Below are 21,436 nucleotides of genomic sequence, written 5' to 3'. Positions count from 1 at the left end.
CAATGTCAGATCTCATCAAATTCAGTCACAGCCTTTCCTATAGTGTCCCAGTGAGGACAACGGAGGGATCATCTTTTCCTTTAAAGCAGAGGTCCTTACTAATCACAAGTGAATTCATTAGATGGTATCAGGTGGACTGCTATTTACTCCATGGGTACCAAATGATTTTCCCAAGGAGTTGTTCTTGGGGATAAGGGGGTCGGGGAGAATATGTTGGTAAATACAGCTGTCACAGAGTTTGTCTTGAACACGGCAAGTCTGGGCCCAAGTGAACTATTAACGGAGTCTATGACCCTGGGCAAGACCCTTGGAATGGTGTGGGCCATGAGTATGTGTTGAGGTGGCCAACTTGCTGGACCTGAATGTTGGAAACGTCCTGGAACAGGTTTGCGCAAGCCTTAAAATATTATCTCATCTTGTTGAGTTACACGGTGCTTATCACCCAGGTTTCACACAGGGCCCTGTGCTAGGTCCTTTAGAATCTTATTTCTAATTTTCAGGACAACTGCATTATTGTTATTTTATATACAAAACTATCGAGACTCAAAGAAGCCCTGATGCCTAGATGGTAGTAAATGATGGAGCTGGGATTTGCCCCTTGATGTGACTAGCTCCAAAGTGTGCTCTGTTTATGTTATGACACAGAACCAACTCCTTTTAGCTCTGCCCCTTTCCACCCTGCCTCCGAACTGCACTGTCAATACAGTTTGTTTGGACTTTCCTGGACATGACTTATATTTTGAAAGAAAAAAAATATGAGGAATTCCACAACGGCTGGTGAAATTGATTTCCTAAGATTTCCCACTTGACTGATCTGTGACTGACATTCCTAGTCATACCAGTTATTTGAGTACTTCATTGCAAGAACACTTACCAGCAATTGCTATCTGTAAAATGTATCAAGTGAGCGTTATTGCTATGACAGCTCATGAGTTCCAGACTGCTTTTATAAGCCCAGGGTTTGATTCAGCAAAGACAGTTATTACCAGTTCAAATTGTTTTTCACCAGTAATTTCTGCAGTGACTAATTTTGTAACTTAGATGCATCTAATGCATACAAACAAGCAAATCAGTGCAGATGTATCGTTTTATTTTATTTTATTTTATTTTTATGGAAACTGGTTTCTTTTAAAACATTTATTTAGAGTTTATTTAGTGCCTGAGCACTGTCGTAGGTCTAAGGGGAATGCAAACAATTATTAGACATTCTTTCATCTGTAAATTTATATCTGAGGTAGGGGGGAAACACACCACACCACACACACACACACACACACACACACACACACACACACAAAGCCATAGCTCATGTTTTATTCAGCAAAAATTTCAGGGTACATATACAGCTATAATACCATTCAGCCCTTATAACAGCTCAATGAAGCCTATATCACCAGCCCTAAGTTTGCAAAAACACAGGCTGAGAAAGGGTAGAGAATACAGCAAGGGTTTTAGAGAGCCAGGAACTTAAAACCAAGTTTTCTGACGATAGGCCCATGTGCTTTTCACTATTCCACTTGGCCACACAATATTATGACCTTCAAGTGATACAGAATTAAGTACTATAGAAATTCAGAAAAGATAAAAACTCCCTGTAAACCAGAATACTTGGTCTTGGGTGATGGGCAAGACTCAGACAGATGAAGAGGAGGGAGCAAGGTGACTTCCAAGGAGGAGAGATGAGAATGTCTAATAGAAATGTGAATAAGAGGGGCACCTGGGTGGCTCAGTCTGTTGAGCGTCTGACTCTTGATTTCTGCTCAGGTGATGATCTCACATTTGTGGGGTGTGTGCTGACAGCACAGAAACTGCTTGGGATTCTCTTTCTCCCTCTCTTTGTCCCTCTCATGCTCACTCTCATTCTCTCTTGTTCTGTCTCTCTCTCACACACAAAAAAGAAATATGAATGGATGTTTTGGGGGCAATAGAATAGATACGCCAAAGCAAAAGAAGTAAAGAACTTTTGTCAAACAGGGGTCAAAGATGATTGATGTGTGAGGGTCAGGTGGGGCCAGATTGTGGCCAACAGTGGATTCTAGTTTATCAAACTTTGACCTTCCCCAGGCCTGGGAACTCCCTGAGGATGAAGCAACGTATTCTCTCTGCTTCTCCTCTGCTTCTACTTGGGGGAAACAAATTGTTTTCTCGTTTTAAAGGTCACTTTAAGTCTTCAGGAAGCTTTTACTGACTGTTACAATTTGGATATTTTCCCTTCAAGGAACTCCCAGAGCATCGATTTTTGTCCTGTAAAATTTATCACTTAATAAGATTCTGTACTTTTTTTTTTTCCTAATTGTTTTAAGGGAGTTTGTCTTACGGCCTCAGGCAGACAATACACTTCTGGAAATTAGAGACTAACTCTTACTTATTAGAAGCTGTTGATACCACCTTCAAAAATACGTATTATAAAACAGTTGTAAATACATCTCAGAGCAAAGAACAGTGACCTAATAAATGAGGATAATAGTAAGGGGAATGACATAAATATGCACACCTTAAGAATGAAAACATGATTTTTTATAGGTGCCAAATTGGAAGGGAGCAAGGTGAGTAATAGACTTCTTACCATCAAAGAGAAAAAAACATACTATTTCCTCAGACAAGCTGTACTTTTCTTAGCAATTTTTCTTAAAAGGTTAATTTTGACTTATATCAGTGCACATTGCTTAGCAAGTTATAGACAGTAGTACCTCAGCTCCAAGTCTGTTCTTCATTGCCTGCTGTGCAAAACCAGAGCTGAACTAAATATCACCCCTTTGCTAGCAATCATGGCATTAAACTTTGTTTGTAGAGTGCTTTAGAAAGACACTGGAGGAGGGGAGCCTGGGTGGCTCAGTAGGTTGAGCACCCAACTCTTGATTTTGGCTCACGTCAAGATCCCAAGGTCATATGATAGAATCTTGTGTCGGGCTCTGCACTGAACATGAAACCTGCTTAAGATTCTCTCTCTCTCTCTCTCTCTCTCTCTCTCTCTCTCTTTCTCTCTCTATCTCCCCCCCCCCCCAATTAGCACTCTCTCTTTCTCTCTAAAATAATAATACTTTTTAAAAAGACACTGGAAGAGAGGGGCGCCTGGGTGGCGCAGTCGGTTAAGCGTCCGACTTCAGCCAGGTCACGATCTCACTGTCCGTGAGTTCGAGCCCCGCATCGGGCTCTGGGCTGATGGCTCAGAGCCTGGAGCCTGTTTCGGATTCTGTGTCTCCCTCTCTCTCTGCCCCTCCCCCGTTCATGCTCTGTCTCTCTCTGTCCCAAAAATAAATAAATGTTGAAAAAAAAATTAAAAAAAAAAAAAGACACTGGAAGAGAAAGGTGTTTCTCTTCCTGGTTCTGACCTGCTCCTTTTAGTAGGTTTCTGGAGATCATGTATGTCTCTATGGGCAGCTTCTCATAGCATTCTGAGAACAGTATCCCAGCATCCCATTATCCTAGCGTTGCTCCTTCTGGTGGATGGCTTCCCTTGGCACCTCTTTGTGCCAAAGTCCTGGAACTTTGGTAGCAAGCCCCAAGGAACAGTATCTCCCCATGGACAGCTGCCATGCACCACCCATAGTGAGTCATGAGGTGTGGCACCTCACTGTAGAGCTTTCCTCAGAATTACCACTCAAGTGGCTTCCAAGGGCATTCTGAGACACCTCCTCGTGGGTACAGCCTCTGGCACTCCAGAGACCAATTTCCTGGTGAGAGCCCCTTTTGTGGCATCTCTTTTATGGATGGTTTACTTTGGCACCTGGGAGGATGACTTCCCAGTGAATCTTGCCAATGTGGTACCTCAAAGAACTTTTATGCCATGCAGTAGGCCACAGCTGGACTCTCTGAAGCAAGATCTGGAGTTTAGCCCTGGAGTGTGTGTGTGCGTTGGGGGGGGGGGCACCTTCTAGATATCTTCTTTCCTTGCATCTTCTGCCACCATCCAAGGAGTAGTGGCTTCTCTATATATCTGTTTTTACATTCTTTGGAGTCCTCTTTATCCTTTACTAGCTAACATCTCAGTATTCCAATCTCTTGTTATAGTTAATAATTCTTTGATATTAAAGTTTTCTTGTTCAAATAACTAGGTAGTTACTTTCTCCTAAGCGGACCCTAACTGAAGCAAGTGCTGAAAGGCTGAAGAAAAGCAGCAGTACCTGACTCTACGACTGTGTTGTACCACCTTGTTGTAGACTCTAAGTCCACAGTTCTCTCTTGTCCAGCAAGAGAATGGACGTAGGATTAAAAGCAAGAGAAGGCTAATGTCTGGGAAAAGACAAGAGCCCCGATTAAGGGTCCTTGCTCCATTTTTATTAGGATCAGAAGGCTTACAAACATGGTGATGGACATGCACAAAAAGACAATGAAACTGTGAACATTAACTCATGGATCTGAGGGAAAGGGGGGTCTTGAAGATATTCGGGTTTAGGGGTTTGGGTTAATATAAAACAAAATCCTGGCGCCGGGCAGATGGGCAGATGGTTGTTAACGGCAGACAGGAGGCGCTGTGTCTGTTTATCTTAGCTAGCCTAGGGGATAAAACAGAGCACGCAACCTCAGGGTTAACAAGGCACCTTTCTTTTGTTAATCAGCTCTGCTCTAGGCAACTAAATGGCCCTATTTACCTGTTTAACTAATTTGGTCCTTCCTTCCTGTGAAAGTAGCATTCTGCTACAGTACTAAATTGGGAGGAGCTTTTGTCCTGAATACCTGATCTTGCTTACCTTATATACCTTTGTATTGGGGTCTTTGCCCCACTGTCTCTAACCTGGGGGTCTTTGTCCCCCCCCCCCACTCTATCCTGGGGGGCTTTGCCCCCCACCCCCACTCTATCCCTATTTATCTAATCTTGTTTACCCAAACTTGGGTGTGAACATCCTGTGGCTTTGTAATTCTTTATGCCTTGTTAACCCATCAGTGCAGGCTCAGGGAATTCCTAAGCTTATTCCCCACACCACCTGTCCCCACTCCCCAGAAGTAATACTTTAATAGTCTCACATACTTCCATATTTCATACATATATACTTAGTTTATTTACACTATACTTCTGGGTTTATCAATTTTAGACATTATCCATTCTTATATTTCTCCAGTCTTCCCCATAGTAATATCATATTTGGTTAAATTAATATAGTTACTCCTTACATTATTATGACTATAGAAATATTGTTTGCCATTCAGCCAAGTAATGTTCTATAATTATAGTTTCATTCTTGTATGATTTTTTTTCAAATTTTATTTTTGAAGTAATAATTGCCTTGATTATGATTTTGGAAATCAGAACATCTATTTATATTTTTATTTATATTTTATTTATATGTTTATATTTAAAAAATATCTATTAATAATGTTTTCCTTATGCACAAATGGATGGGTGAGTTTTTAAAAATTCAGTTCTCTAAAGAATCAGTTTGTATTAGACATAGAAACCACTCAAGAATGTCTGACTGTGCCATCCAGCTTCTAGCCTTGATGTTGACCCAAGAGATGTGAATCTGGACATATTTCTTTGGGCTTAGTCTATCTACTACAGAATGAAGAGAATGAAGATGTATATCTATGAAGTATATTCTAACTCTTGGGTTCATGGATCCCTAACCTGTTTGTTCAGTTATAACTCCTGCTTTAGGGTTAAGTTGATTTTTTAGTATTGGCTGATCTACATAAGGTACAACCCAAGAGTATCTGCTACCTCTCAGTGACTTTGTAAAGATATTATATGCTGTGTTTTCCAGAACCACCTACTCCAGGTAGGAAAACTGGTGCTCTTTCTCTCTGCTCTTAACTTATATAGGTCAAAAACAACCATTGTGAACCTTTCCCTGGGCTATGTATAAAGAATTTTGTCTGTAAAACACAATTATGTCCATATCACTTTAATTTTAATTCTTAAACATGCATTATGCAACTGATAGTTGAAAGGATTATGCTGGACAATATGGTGGTTCATTTTCTTTGTGGAGGATAATGGCTTAACAATGTGTAATAGAGGTTATGTAATCAGGAATCCCTGAAAATATTCTTACTTTATTTGTTGGTATGTTTAAGAAATACTTCTTGAGTGCCTATGTCTTGGGCACTTCCAGGTTTTAGAGAAACGATAATGAGCAAAAACGCACTCATGGAACTTACCATTAGTGGCAGAGGTAAACAATGTCAAATAATTATATGGAAAAGTTATACAAACTGGTGCATGGGGGTATGAACTTGGAAAAAAGGATTTATCTTAGGACGATCAGGGAAGATGTCACTGAGAAAAGGATCTTTGAGCTAAGGCCTGAAGGGAAAGTAGAGATTATTTAGGCAATAGGGAGGAAACAGTCTTCCATTTAGAGAAAACAGTGCATGTAAAGACCCCTTCCAATTAGAGAAAACAGTGCATGTAAAGACCCTGTGGCAGCAGACAGCACAGCAGGTACAAGGAACACAAAGACCTGTGTAACTGGGGAACAGAAAGGAAGGCTAGTGATATCAGATGGGTAGTAGGCAGGTGGCAGCCACATATCCTCTGCTGAGGGTTGTGTTTATCCTAAGGGGATGGGGAGCCATTGGAGGATTTTAGGTGGAAGGGTGGCCATTGTTGTGCCTTGCTGAGCTTTATATCTTAGGGAAAATCTCTCACACAGCCTTGTAGAGAACTGGAGGGGGTCAGAGTGAATTCAAGCAGGCCAGTTAGGAGGCTGTTAAGATAGAATTACATATTTTAACCAATTACATACTTTGCCTCAATTTTAACTGGAGACTGTTGGGTCTTTAAAGGAAGTAATTACTCCCCAGACTGAACTTTTGTTGCAAGCCTCTGCCTTTGTCATCTCTCAAATATTTGTCCTTCTTTATTGGCTGGGTCTACTGCCAGCTCCTGGACTGTCTTGCTGTAAACAACTAAAGCATCCTGATGCAGGATAGTAATTGCAATGTAAGACCCAAATCCTTCCCTCCAGTCATAAACTGGACATGAATTCCTAACAGCTAGGCAACTGCAAAAAATGTACTGAGGCACAGTTGAACCAGGATTTTATATCTCCTTGATGAACAAATTGGCTTACCACACAGGCGGGCTGATGGTTAGCCTCACAGCCAGTTACTAAGACAACAGAAAATTGCAAATCTGCTTAGCCAGTGAATTTGGCCATGCCATGTACACTTGGTAGTAAACTCTGTTTCCAGCCATCTTCAAAAAAAGTAAACATATAAAGTTTGAAAATCACACTGAAAGATACAGCAGGCATTTTTTTTTTTCAAATTTCTTCTGATGATACTGATGTTGCTATATTAAAAACTTTAATTCTGTTACTTAAATTAAACAATGTATTCTGAGTTGCCTTTTTTTTGCCTCAACTGGAAGAGCTGGGATTGCCTTTTCTCGCTCTAATATTTTCAATGGTGTATGGCAGGAAGAATGATCTATTCACTAATTAAACTAAAGACAAATGTATTCTTTCTATTTAGGTCACTGTAGAGGCCCTTTTTAAATTTCAAACTCGCATTGGTATATAAGCTTTAATAGAAACTAGTGCCTGAGGCATGCTTGCCATAGGTAAACAAGGGTTTTCACAGTACTAAAAACAGGAAAATAAGTTGCTATGTGCACTGCTTTATTCTAACCAGAGAACTCAAATAGAAAGATAATATTTTGTATTTAGTTTAGTGATTACACACATTCTTTTCATAGGAGCATGAATTATCCTACTAACAATTCTGAAAACAAATTCACAGAAATAGTGTGTCTATTTTCCAGAAGATGCCCCGTATCAGATGTTTATTAGTAAGGAGATTTACTAAATGGAGCTCTCCGTGACAAGTTAAAAATCCAAACCATAGGTGTTACCCATTTTAAGTTCCAGGAATTGTAGGACTTAGGGAAGTAGTCATTTGGGAAAGTGCTGTGTAGAAGTTCTACAACTTTTCTCTCCTGTGGCTTCAGCCATAGTGAAGTTACTGTTGGTTTCTTGTGACTTACTACTTATAGAATCTAAAATTCTTAATATTACATCCCAGACATTTCTTAAACTCTTACCATGCTACACCATAATCTTTTGTTTTATGCAGTCATTAACCATATTGTTATTGTTTCTATAACAAATGGCGATGAGTTTAGTGGCTTAAAATAACACAAATTGATGATCTTGTAACTATATAGATAAGTCTCATCGGGCTAAAATCAAGGTATTGGCAGGCTGCATCTCTTTCCAGAGGCTCTTCCAGGGGAGAATCACCTTCCAGGCTGATGAGGTTGTTGGCAGAATTCAGTTCTTTGCAGTTATCAGAGCAAGATTCATGTTTTCTTGTTAGCTGTAAACAGAGCTATTGCCATCTTCTAGAGCTCACCACGTTTTGTCATTCTTGGCCCCTTTCCTTCATCTTTGAAGTCAGCAAGCAAGTCACATCTCATCTTTCTGCTCTTCTTCCATGTTTAAGGACTCACGATTAGATTGGACCCATATAAACAATCCATCACACTCTCCCCATCTCCAATCCCATCTACAGCCTTAATTTTCTTCTGGCAGGCAAAGCAATATGTTTGTAGGATTGGGATGTGGCCATTTTTGGGTACAGGGGGTATTTTATTTTTACCTACCACACACTGTAATTGATTTTTTAATGGGTTTGCTTATTCCTGAGGAAGGGAACTATGAACAGTTTATTTGTGTAACTGCAGTGCTTAATAGTATAGTGTCTGGTCATCAGTTGTCATTCAAAACGTGTTTAAATAATGAATGAAGAGTTAAGTTTTTAAATAATTAGCCCCAAATAGAGAATCTCAGTTACTATCCAGCAAGGAACCTTACTTCCCCTAATTAATATGATAGATATGAAGATGCTTTGAGATGTATATATTGTATAATAATTGTATGGTGTTATTTTTAATGTTGTGTTTGCTTTGGTGACAAATATAACATTCGTCCCCATTCCCTTGATCCTGGCTTGCTTCCCCTATGGATTGTAGGACAGGTACTCACTTCCTCAGCCTCTCAGCTATGGAAGAAAAGTGACACATTTCTGGCCAAGAGGTGTAAGCAGGCATCTGCTAAGGAAGATTCTGGGAAGGCTTTGGCTTTTCTGATAAAAGGGACAGATGCAGTCAGCACATAGTGATACAATCCCAAGTATGCAAAGCAGCAGAGCAGAATCTGAGTCTTTTATGGTATTATTAACCAATTATATTAACACTAGTGACCTGCCATATCCAAACTTCTCAAATAAGAAAATAAATCTGATTTACTTTTGTTGTTTAAAACCAATAGATGCCTTTCTCTCTCTCTCTCTCTCTCTCTCTCTCTCGATATATATATTGAAAGAGAGAGAATATCATATATAATGTATATGTATGAACACACATACAGACTTTCTGCACACACCTGTTCTTTATCAGCTTCTCAGAAATATATCGACTCAAATTTAATAAAATATGGATTAATGTACTTAAATTTGTGAAGGCAAAAGGATTTGAAACTTTGTGAACTAGCTAAGTGAAAAAAAAAATCTATCAAAACCCTATGGCCTCTGAAGAAAATCTTTGAAAGGAAATTTTAAAGGAGAGAACAGTGTTCAATCACTTCTTTTCCAATATTAAGAATTAAGAAAGTCTTTTATTGCAAGGCCCTCATCCATATTCCCTAGAACTAAAAATGGAAAAACAGTTACCTATTTATCTGTGATCAAAAAGTCAGGGCAATTCATTCAACAGTTTTCTTCTTTTCTACACTGTTTTAATTTCCTTGAAGTAATCAACCCACATAGGGAGCTCTGGTCCCAATCTATCAAAAATATTTTGGAGACTGAGGTCAACTAGATTTAAAGGAAGGTCAAATGTATGAATAATTATGATTTTTTGTTTTACTTTCATTGATGAATGTATCTGGAGATCAAAGCTTGAATCTGATATTTATTAATTTCAATAATATCTAAGGCTTGTCTGATGTATGCAGTCATCTGTGCAATTTTGTAAAAACTTTTTCACATAGAATGAAAGGATAAAATAATTTAACAATTTGATGCATCTCTTCTGAGGTTTATGTCTGGTATCCATCAATAGGATAAACTCTACATAAACTGCCAGGCGTATTATATTATTGCACTGGCAAAGGAGTCTCTGTAGAAATTATTAGGGATAGCGCATAGGAATAGTCATGTTATCACTGTACTTAAAGCCCACAAGTATATTTTTTTAGTGAGAATCAGTACCTGTTTGGTAGGTATTAAGATGCTGTATCAGATAGTTCACATGCTTTAAATGCTTTGATGCTCTGACAACCCTGTGAAATAGGTGTTCTTATTGTTATTCTCATTTTACATTTGAGGAAGCAGCCTGAGGAATGGTTGGTGATTTGCTCATTGTTGCACAAATAGGGGTAGAGCGAGGGTTCACATCCCAGCAATCTGACTGTAGACACAGCTCTTAGCTACTGCTGCTTGGGAGAAGACTGGAGATGACTCCATACACTAGGTTGAACTAGTCCAGCTCAACCAGCCAGTAGAAATGGCATTTCATAATTTTAGAAGGGCAAATTATCAAGGAGGACTAAGCCAACCTGTGCATGGTGTGCCTTTTCAGACCAAATATATTGCAGGAAAATAAACATATAAATTTTGGTCAGAGGGGATTACCATGAAGCCGAGGATGCTCTTCTTCATATTCTCTCACTTGGTCTGGACCCTTCCAAAGCTCTGTACTTGATTTTGTATTCGTGATTTTGTGTTTGGTTTTTCTTTTTGTTTTTTTACCCTAAAAGGATCTCCCAAATTTGTGCAAACTTCAAGTCCCTAAAACCTGAATCCATCTCTGGGTAAGGTATGTATATTGTTTGCATTCCAGGAATTACTAAATGGTATGCACCTATCTTAGCAATTAGGAAAAATTCAGCTTGGTAAATAAATTTGTCACAATCTCGTCTATAATTATTAAATGTTTTGTGGTTTCTCCTTAATCATAGCAGGTAAAGTAATTGGAGTATATGTTATTAAACTGAAAAATATATTGTCATTTCTAATATTAATCAGGCTTGACAACATTTTGTTTATCCAATATGAGATGTAAATTGCTATCAATCGCTTTTTTACAAAGATGACACTAGTGTTATATTCTGATATTATTCTTACATCTCCACATTTATCTACATTCTTTAATACTTCAACTTGAGAGGTAACAAGTGGATTTTAGTGGATTTTATGTCGTACTTACCTCCTTCCCTTCCCCCAAATTCCTCCCCCTAAGAATCTATCTAACTCTACAAAATGCTGGTGATGCTTGGGAAAATAAATTATTCTGTATCCTCCAAACATAACACAGAGATTGAAACTTTAAAAGTACAGTGGAAAAGCAAAGCTATAGAAGGTAATTCATCTGCTCCTAAATGCTACAAACTAAGTTGCAAATTTAGGAATAAAGGAAGGTCTTCAGATAACATCATCTATAATTAAGGGTTACTAATGCAAACAATGTGAGTTTCAGGCACACTATTGAGAAGTAGTCAATACCATACCACATTGGACTTCCCAGACCACATAAAACATTTGAACATCAGTTGTTGTTTAATCCAAATTTTTTTATTAGGAATCTTGGTAGGTAGACAGGTGAATATAAAATTAAGGGCTTGCAATTTCAAGCAAAAAAACTTGTTTTGTTATGCCCAGAATTCATGATCCCCAAAGACCACCAGGGAGCCGAGTCTGATGCAAAAGCAAAAGAGCCTTTATTGGAGCTAGCTCGAGCTCAATCCCCTACCTGCACTGACACAGCTGTGAGATACCGGGGAGAGAGAGCGAGTTTCAAAAGGACAAAGGTTTTATTGGGGCCTAGGGGCAGTTGGTGAGGTAATGGCTGTGGCCTCAGCAGATTGGCTGGGGAAGGGTCGGAGTCCTGTTAGGCAGGTGAGGGGGAGGTTACCTAAGGGGAGGAGGCGTGGTCAAGGTGAAGGACACAGAACAAGATGGAGTCGGCTGGCGTAGGCCCGCCCTTTCAGTTTGAATTCTGGATTTGGGTATGAACATTTGATTATATACTTAAGTATTATAATTAAATAGTAGAGATAGGAGAATAAAATGTGAATCAACTGTTGCACATTAAAGGCAATGGGAACTTTTGCTTATAAAGAACAGATGAAATAGGACTATAGAAATTGGCTTGAATCTTTTAGGCATTTTCTTTGAGTCTATGTAAATCCAGTTAAGGGTAATTATAGCTGATTTAATTACTTCTCATAACACTTTGCCTGCACTTTATAGTAGTTATTAACAGTTAGTTAGGTATTTGTGTATCAGCCTTTTGTCTCCCAGTATATTTTAAAATCTTGCGGGTAGGGCTTTAGCCTGAATGCTCTTTTTGTCCTTCATTTCACCTTTAATTGTTAGTATTCAGTGGATTATTGTTAAATAAATTGACATTCTGTTCAGTTTCGTGGGAGTAAAATTCAAGACCTGCATTTGTATGTAAAGAACATTCAGCTGAATTCTTTTTTTTTTTTTTGAGCTGAATTCTTTTAGCAGGTAAGATTGTCACTGATAACGAGATAGGCACTTCAAGAATCAATGTTAAAATTTCCTGGTTACTAGATAATATTTATCACAAAAGCACAGGAAGGATAAAGGTTTAAAAAAAGCAAGTGTACATAACTATCTGTCATATGATACAAAGAAAGCTGAGAGGAAAGGCCTTTATGTACCTTTATTGGTTTATTCATTCAGCGCAAATTTGTGAAGCATTTACTATGTGTGAATGCTCTGATGGGAGCCAGGATCAGCACATTGTTCTGGCTCTGTGAAGAATGCTGGTGTTATTCCCCCACTTTAGGGCGAAAGCTCTGTTTTTCTCCTTTGAGGATGATATTACTTGTGGGTCTTTTGAATGGCCTTTATGATCTTGAGGTGTGAGGATCAGCACATTGAATAACACATGGCCACTGCTCTTGAGGACCCTATAGCATAGGAGTCAGATTTATGCCCAATGAACAGACTTAAAAACCAAGCAGTTCCATCCAGGTGTTTGCTTACATTATCATAAAAATAAATTTAAGTATAGTTTAACAAAAAAAAAAAAAAAAAAAAAAAAAAAAAAAAAAAAAAAAAAAAAGTATAGTTTAACAGACTCCCAACTGAATTGACTAACTTGTGGAGATGTTAACCTCCATACTTATAAAGGCATTTATACACAAAAATGCCTCCCTGAGGCTGAGATTAACCAAATTGTAATGAAGATGATATTAGGCCACTTGACTCTTCGTGGTTCCCAGAAATGATCATGAAAAATTGAGGGCTACTTAGGATGCCACTCTAATATTTTTAATACAATTAGGCTTGGTTTTATAGGCACAAGCCAATCAAAACAATCAATTAGTGTGTCCTAAGATGAATTTAAATAAACCTGATTAAGCTAATTTCATAGTTCTGTTTACTCCCATCATAAAGGCCTCTTCCTAGAGTAGTTTGCATCTTGAGAACTCCATTCCATTCTCAACCAGGTTTTGACATTTTGAAAGAAGAAATAAGAAAGAAATCAAGTTGTATACTTTAAGATTTTCTTCCAGTTTATCAATATATTTTCTATTGATAATCCCAGTCTTAGAGTCTCAACAAACTGAAATTTAAGGATCCTTGAAGAGAGTCTTGAAGAGCATCTAGTCCTGTGATTTCCTTGTATGGCCTGTGGTCTACAGAGGATCTCAGGGTTGTGGTGTGGAATCTATAATTCCATATGGACACCAATCCTTGTCTTTAGCTGAAGTAAGAAGTCTCATGTTTATATGAACTGTTTGTCAGTAGTTTTGAAACCAATTTAGGTATTATTTTGAATAGTATCAAATGGAGTTATTTTAAAGTGTTTCTGAAGTTGCAGTGGTGTTTTGACAATGCTTTCCTAATCAGTGGAATCTAAAAATTTGTTGGCAGTCTTTTGGAGAATATGGTCTGTGATAGTTTGAAAACTTAAAAGGTTCTATTTTAATAGTTGGAAACTTTAGTGCCTAGCAACGTCATTGACATTCAACAGATATGTGTTGAATGGTGGAGTAAATAACTTCACTCTGGATCTAGCCAAACCTTTTCATTTCAGGGACATAGATAAATGACTTTCCTAAGGTTGTGGTGCAACATGGTGGTAGGTCCTATATAGAAGGAACTTCATTATTCTGTACCTGTCTCATATAAATGTAATTGAGTTCAATTCTGAAAAGATCATTATGCTCAATTTAACCTATTGAAATGGTAAGACCATGCTGAGATTTTGTGATGAGGTTTGGCTGGAGATCATTCCAAGACAATAACCAGAAAATATCTGGAAAAGTCATAGCAAAGTCTCTAGTATAGAGTTTATCAATGTGTGGCTCAAAGAACTTACATTAAAACCTCCTGAGGTATCTGTTAAAATACAAATTTCTGGGCACTACCCTGGTCCTACTAAATCAAATTTTCTGGAAGTGGGGTTGTAGATTCTCATTTCTTTCATCTCTCTAGTGATTCTTGTGGGCACTAAAGTTGAGGAACTGGTAGGTGGGAGACAGGGATTAAACTCACTCCCTCACCCTAAGGCATATGATGATTATATCTTTTTACTGATCAGTGAAAGATGATGGGGTCTTTCTATATGTTCACCATTGTACTAGAAAGAGAGGAATTTAGAGAGATTCCCCTTTTATTGAGGTCATACAAGGACACATGTGACCTGAGAATATAGAGAAAAAGCTAGTCAGTTTATCTAAAGCCAACAGTATCCACATTGACATGCCTTTTGTTATTCCCCAACATTCCATAAGTCTTATCTAAATGTTCCAGACTGCCTTAGCAGTGCAAGAGGAACAGGTGTGGGGCACTGTTAAGAGAAATCATCCCCCCGCCCCCCGCTGAGGATGACAACAGCGGAAATTAATGAGTCTCTGAGAGAAAAGGGGATCTTGGGGATAGAGAGATCCAAGGAGTCCAAGTTGTCCTCTCCAATGATTTTCCTTTCAGGTACTGATCATGAAGGATCTTATCTATTAACTTTCTTTTATTAAGGACCATAGAATTTCTTTTAAGAGGTAAACTTAGAACAAAATATTCTCTGGTGTTAGTCTGTGGAATCTCTTAGCTGCCCCTGAGAAACCATTATCTTTTATTATATGATGGGAGGGAAGTTGCTTTTCATGTGATCATATATGTAAACATCTTAAGTTGTTATACTACCACAGGAAATGGGAGGTTGTTTCCTTGTGAGTTATTACTAATGTTTATTTTTCAGGGATCAATGAAAAATTTAGTTCACACAAAATATAATCGGAAGCAGAAGTCTCAAAATTGAACCAAATACACCATAGTGGTTTGCATTAAATTGACTGAAATTGCTGTTAAAGAAACAAGTCCTAATTGCCATTCTTCATCAAATTATTCATTTTTATAAACTAAAGCTTTTAGACAGTACATTAATGAGATCCAAATCAATCTAACTGGAAGCACAGGAAGCAATTAAAGTTTAGTAGGGAAAGGATGCAAGGAAATTACTGATGGTATAAAAGTTTTCTCTGACTTAAGGAGAAATGCTTTTAAATAATGATAAGGCCTCCCAAGATAATAATCACTGTCTTGCACAAATATAGCTGCTATGAAATTAACTTTTGAATCATTTAGATCAATCATTGTCCTTTTATTCACATCCTCAAAGCGTTGGTCTGACAAAACACCAGAAATAAATCATGTTCTTTCCTTTTTTTAATGCTTATGTGGTATAAACTAAGATTATGACAAAAAATTTAGTGGATACAGTATTAGCCTTGAACCATTTGGTGGTTTTATTTTATATAGTCATTTAAGACCAAAGCATGAGCAATTATCAACAATCAGCTCAGGTTTCACATGGCACAGAGTGGGTACAGAATAGCACAAACAAAAATGTCCAAGAGTTTCACCGTTCTCTTACTGTGATTTCTGCATTAACCCTTCTGCCCAATCATAAATCCTGAACATGCTTTAAAACTTAGATCAAATGTAGCTTCTTACTCAAATATTTTTCTGTTCTTTTAATCGTCACATCTGCTTCCTATAAACATTTTATATTTGTCTCATTATACTCATTAGAGTTAATGTAATAGTTTGTGCATTTGTATGCATATCTTATCCCCACTTATTCTTCAGGTTTCTTAATGTGAATGCCATACCTGATCCACATCTCTACTCTACCCCATGTATGACTTAGCACGTACTGCTCAATCAGTGGTGAATAAGTGAGTAAGGACATTGAGAATGAATCCAGCTTGAGTTCCGTTTGCTTACAAGCTTGTGTCCCAAGTGGGATTAAGACATGTCTGGTGGTCTGGTGGGACAGATTTTCCAAAGGCTCATTTACATGAAGATCAAGGAGCCTCTTGGAAGAGATGTTATCATAAGGGAGGAAAGAATCTGGCATAATAAGCTTGCCAAGAAGGAGATCTTTGTGATTTGTAAGAGTGGGCTGACTATGAGGAGATATTGGGATTTGACACTATCCCAGGGCCCTTCCCACTGGACTCAAGCATGAGTCCTTGTACTTGAATAAACATGAAAACTTTCTCCCTGAAAACTTCAGGCACCGGGCATCGGCATTACTTTCCAGATACCCTATAAAGCTTTGAAGATCATAACGGAGAGAGGCATTGTTCTTCCTCACTGCACAATAGAGCAGAGCTATGCAAAGTGTGGACCATGGACTGGTGCCAGTCTATCAGTTGGTCTATGTTGAAAAAAGGAGCTTGAGTCAGAACATAAATAATAAACCATGTTGTTGAGCATAATGTTTAGTTCAGCTAAAATTTTTCTTTTTATTATAGCAAGACGTTCTTGAAGGAGAGAGTGCAGGACCTCCTTACTCTTGTGAACTTGCTACTTTGAGAAACTCTATAAAAGAGAGCCATGTTGCTTTGATATCTTCTGGGTCCCCGAGCACCAATTATGGTGGCAGAAGATATTGGTAGTAGTAGCTGTGCTAATCAGGGATTTACATTAGAGGAATGAGCTTGGTGGTTCCCAGTGAGAACTGTGGTACCCAGTGGAGCAGCATCAAGTGAATTGGGACTGGTTTGTAAGCATGTGTGAAATATCTCTTGGGGACTCTCTAATGTACTGAGGAGTAATTTGTAGCAGTATAGTTACATATGAGGAGATGGGGCAAAAATCAGTGGATGTGTGTTTAGCTGTTTGGATTCTTGTAACCATAGGTGGCAGAGCTCCTAATATTGACAACTCCAAATTTGAACATCTCATTTTATCCTGGCTGTGTAGCACCAAGAAAGGCCCAGAAGATGAACTTGTAGAAATAGAGGGAATTTTTTTAGAATATGGTGAAGACAGAAAATACAGGTAAACAGAGAAGCAGTAAACAAGAATGGCTAAGAAAGCAAATGAATGGAAGGGAAGCACATTGAGAAAGAAAAAAAATATTAGAAGAATTAGAAAATCATGAGATATTCTATCTGTCTGTCTATCATTTTTCTATCTTCTGTAATGTCTGTATTTTTTGAATGAGGCAAGTCCACATTTTCTGTATGCATATATATTTGCTATTTTCATGTGCACTCAATCATTTAAAAAACAGAGTCTGGAAGTTTCATGAGGATTAATAATCTATGATCATGAATGTTATGAATGAAATGATATTTTTATAAACTCACACAATATATAAAAATCAATTGCCATTACTGAGAAATTATCTCTGAATTGACAAATAATACTCCCCCTTTTCTCTTCTCCACTCACACACACATCCTCTGTCTCTAGCTTCAAGACAACTTTCAAAAGAGTAACTGAATTTCCCAAATCTCTGATTGTGGCCAATAGCATACATACTCAATTACCAGCAAGACTGGAAAGTGCTCAAGATGAAATACTTTCTTATCATCAATGTCATCTCCATCATCAACAAAGTGATTGTAAAAATAAATTGTTTGAATGCATTCTGTCCTCTAGAAGTGCGCACAACCTAAAATTAAAGTGGAAATGTGAATGAAATATTGTGCATTTATATAAAGAAATTTAAAAAGATTTAAATCTGTATTACTAGCCATTAGGTTTTGTGTATACCCTTGCACCTTAAGAATATCTGGCATATAATAATAAATGTAACTAAATGAACAAATAAATTTTGATGGTTGAGTAACATGGACAAAACGGATTAAGAATTACGAGGCGTTAGTCTCAGAAAGTCCTCACTTTTCCTGGATCACCCAGTTTGACCCTAATTGCACCTTTATTTTCTGAGACTTAATGTCCCTACAGATGATCATGGCTATTTCTCTAGCCCATTCAGTTAGAGATTAGCATTTTATAGTATCTGAATAAGAGTATTTGATTCCTGGGGCACCTGGGTGGCTCAGCTGGTTGAGTGTCTGACTCTTGATTTTGGCTCAGGTCGTGATCACAGGGTTGTGGGATTCAGCCCCACATTGGACTCTGCCCTAAGTGTGGAGCCTGCTTGAGATTCCCTCTCTGTCTTTCTCTCCCCCTTGGTACGCCCCCACTCATTCTCTCTCTCTCTCTCTCTCTCTCTCTCTCTCTCTCTCAATCTAAAATATAATAAAAAATATTATTTGATTTCTTTTTTTTAGTGACCCCAGAGATGGTCAAATACTGGAAACCCAAGAGCTGAACCATGATAGGACCTCAGGGACCCATTTAGCTTAATCATCTCATTTTAGAAATAAACTGAGGTCCAGAGTGGCAAACTGACTTACTCCAAATCATGCTATTGATTTTTTTTCCCCTTAGGCTACTTGTTTCCTCTGAACAGTTGCTGGTAAAAGATAATCCAACATCCCTTCCGGGCACTTTGCTGAAAAAATATGTAGAAAGTGATTGTCTATGCATCATTCAAAACGACTGGCTACAATAAAATCACCACGTTTATTTATTTAGTTCCAAATGCACTCTTAATTTACTTGGTGTGTTCCAAAATAACTGACAACAGGATACCCCTGTCCTGGCTCAGCATAGTTTTATAGTTTGGTAATTTGCCAATTTACTCCATCCAGCTTCTTTTAACAATCTGAATTTGCAAATGTTTTCTGACTGACTCACCATTGGGCCCTAGGAGTCTTTTTTCACACTCTTACCATCTGGGAAACAACTATTGCCCAACAAACATCCATCAATTTCCATGCTGGTACTGGTTCCGGGAGCCTAGGCTCTGACAGTCCTGTGACTGAATCCGTCTTCCTTTTCTGTCAGGATGCCTGTAACTCATCTTACTTTTATATATCTCTGCAATAAGGGCTTAAAGTACCTGACTTCAGGGTGGGTTTATGAGCAAAGCGCTGAGAGCAATTAACATTTGAATGAAAGCTACCTGTGGATTCCCCTATTTAACAGCTGTTAAATGAAATTACTTGTCTGCTCCAAACTCCAGGCTGGTGGGTTGTGTGTACCCAGATGGGAATTACAGTGCACACATACAAGTGGGGATTCAATGAATTGGATAGCATAAATCAAATTGCAATTTTGAAATCCAGGCAGTAATCCCACTGACTTCTGAGGAAAAGCCCATGGAGATGGATCCATATGTAATATATCAGAAAGATTCTGGGATATTTCAGTGTTTAATTGTCTCAACTCCATTTGCCAAACAAGAATTGACTGAGATCTTCTGAATAATCTAAACCGAAAAGAACAGAAGTAGCAATAATATCTTTTCTTGTGAGCTAATACTATTTTCCACATTTCAGATTTGCCTTGCAATTAAATGTTCCCCCAGATAGGTCACCTAACACTGATGATTTTTGGCCAAACCAGGGGTTTTAACAGACACATAAGATGTTGCACTTAGGTGTTATTTTTTTGTGGCTCTTTTGGCTCTTGGACCATTTCACTGGATTGTAAATGGCCAGAGTGAAAGACATTGTCGAAACATACTTTTGACCAGTGATATGTATGTGCCTCCAAAACACTTTGGAATTTAAATTATCTGGGGATAATGATTCTCAAATAAATCAAACACTAAAGGTAACATATTTAGGATCATATTTTGGCCCTGTACAAAAAAGTGCTTCAGTGTGTTCCATGGATCCTTGTAACAACTTACAGAGTGCCACTATTACTCATGGGCACGTGCTTACCTGTTGAGGTTGAGTCGCAAGTCGTATGTGGCTTGTGCAAGGCCATACACAGAACTAATAGGTTGGTAGAGTAAGTGTTGAGCCAGGTAGTCTGGCTCTCTGGCCTAAGCTCTCAACCTCTCTACCTTATACTGCAGTTACATTTCCTCTCCGCTTTGTTCTGGTAGACGGAATGTTTGCGAAGCAGACAACTGGAAGGGAAATGTCAATGTATATATACACCTCAATAATGGCTTAGTGGTTATGTTCTGTAGCTTCCTGTTTGTGGCTATTGTAATAGTGGCGAGAGTTGTGAATAGCCTATGGGGGCCCTCTGTTGTCCCACTTGGCTCTCCCTCCTCCGTTTGGATCTTTTATTCTGCCTTGGTTTAATCGCTGCTTATCCCCTTCTTTGCTGTGTTTGGGCTATGGAGGTTGTTAGTTTTAGGACTCAGAATTTCTAACAGAGAATTAACATACTTTGGGAAGAAGAACTTTTTTTTTGTCTTTTTTTTTGGCTATGAAAGTATCAAATAGAATTCCTAACCTTGTGTGTACCACTGACAAGTAAATGGTACAAGTTCTATTTAGCAAGATGTATATTATGCAAATCGTCTGGTATCACATTTGACATTAATATTTTTATTTACTTTTTTTATTTTAGAGGGTTTTTTTTTAAGGAAAATTAAGTAGCTATCCATCATTGTCTGGGCATTGAAAAATACTAATGCATTCTTATTACAGTTACCAATATATAAATCATAGATGAAAGAACTGTATTTTGTTATATTTTATTAGTATTGAAACTGAGTTTTATTTTTTTTTTCTGGCATGAAAAATCCATAAATAAAGCATAAGTAGCAACTTCTTTCATTTAATTAAAGTTACAATTTTGCACACGAAAACCATCCATAGTGTAGCCCATAACTGGACTGTAACTAATATCCAATTGTGGAGTTTCTAGAAGGTTTAATGTGGGTGATATAATGGAATATTTTACCCAAACTCTTATTTAGAAAATGCTATTCCTGTCACATCTAACCTTCAGTTTAACTAACACTAAATGAATAGTGAATAATGAAGTGAAAGAAATTTCTTTATTTAAAATGCAAAATGCCTATTAATAAATAAAAACATAAGATTAGGTGTAAAGCAATAAAACATTAAATTAAGTTGTTAGCAATATACTGCTATATATTAATTTCCATAGCAGCCAAGAAGAAGCTGAATTATTTACCTGAGGAATAACATCATAGACTACCTTTGGGCAAAGCCTGAAAACTTGTTCTTACTGGATGTCTGCCAACGGCATTAGCTGTCAGAAAAAGGCAGAAGAAATTGATGAGACTGAATTCTGCAGTTCAATATGTTTGACAAGAGAGGAGAAAACAAAACTACCTCCCTTTAACCCTTTGATCAAATCAGGTTTTTGTAATAATTCC

Source organism: Prionailurus viverrinus, chromosome C2, assembly GCF_022837055.1.
Source record: "Prionailurus viverrinus isolate Anna chromosome C2, UM_Priviv_1.0, whole genome shotgun sequence".
In the NCBI taxonomy this organism is placed as follows: Eukaryota; Metazoa; Chordata; class Mammalia; order Carnivora; family Felidae; genus Prionailurus; species Prionailurus viverrinus.
The sequence above is the reverse complement of the archived record's forward strand: the minus strand, read 5'-3'. Positions refer to the sequence as shown.